The sequence below is a fragment of the Sciurus carolinensis genome, unplaced genomic scaffold (assembly GCF_902686445.1).
Source record: "Sciurus carolinensis unplaced genomic scaffold, mSciCar1.2, whole genome shotgun sequence".
Lineage (NCBI taxonomy): Eukaryota > Metazoa > Chordata > Mammalia > Rodentia > Sciuridae > Sciurus > Sciurus carolinensis.
Genome location: NW_025920472.1, coordinates 37,056 through 37,896, shown reverse-complemented (window position 1 = coordinate 37,896; position 841 = coordinate 37,056).

The following is an 841-nucleotide window of genomic DNA, read 5'->3' as shown; positions in this document are numbered from 1 at the left end:
TGGAAATTTTTTAACCCCACCCATTCTCTCCTCTCCTGAACTCCAAAGATGTGGATGTTAGATCTTTTGCTACAGTGTCACAGTTTTTGAAGTACTGTTATTTTTTTTTTTCTTTTGTGCTTCAGTGTATTTTCTCTGTTGTTCAGATTGGGTAATTTCTATTGCTCAATCTTCAGGTTCACTGATCTTCAGTTCAGTCCATTCTGTTAAAACCATCCATTGAGGTTTGACTTTGGTTGTATTCTTCTGCAGGAAATCATCTGTGTATAACTGGAAGTTCCTATTTCCAGGATGTTTTTAATTTTTAAAATGTTTCTTTATTCTTCATCATTGCCTGCCTACATTTTGCTTATTTCCTTGATCTTGTTCAATGGGTGTTGCTCCCTCCTATATACCTAAAACAGCAGAGAATGGATAAATTTGCTGAGGACCTCATTAACAGATGTAATATTTTTATAAAGGTAGTTGCATCTTTTTTCTCAGAATATTGTGGGGGTAAATTCCTTTGTTAACTTATAGAAGTTACACTTAGAAAAAACTGAGAAAAGATAAGGATTTTTTGTTGTTGTTAAAAACAAATTGTTTTGGTTATGTGTGCTTTTTTAATTTGGATTTCCTAATACCTAAATCTTTGTGTTCTTTTTAAGCATGGATTTTTAAGTGCATCTCATAAATTTTAATATTATATTTTCATTATCAGTTCAAAATATTTTAAAATTTTAATTCTGATATAGATCTGTGGATTTTAAATGATATTTCTTCATTTACAAATATGTGAGGATTTCCTAGTTTTCTTTTTATTAAAAATTTATAAAGGCCTCGCCTGTGATTGGCATTCAAA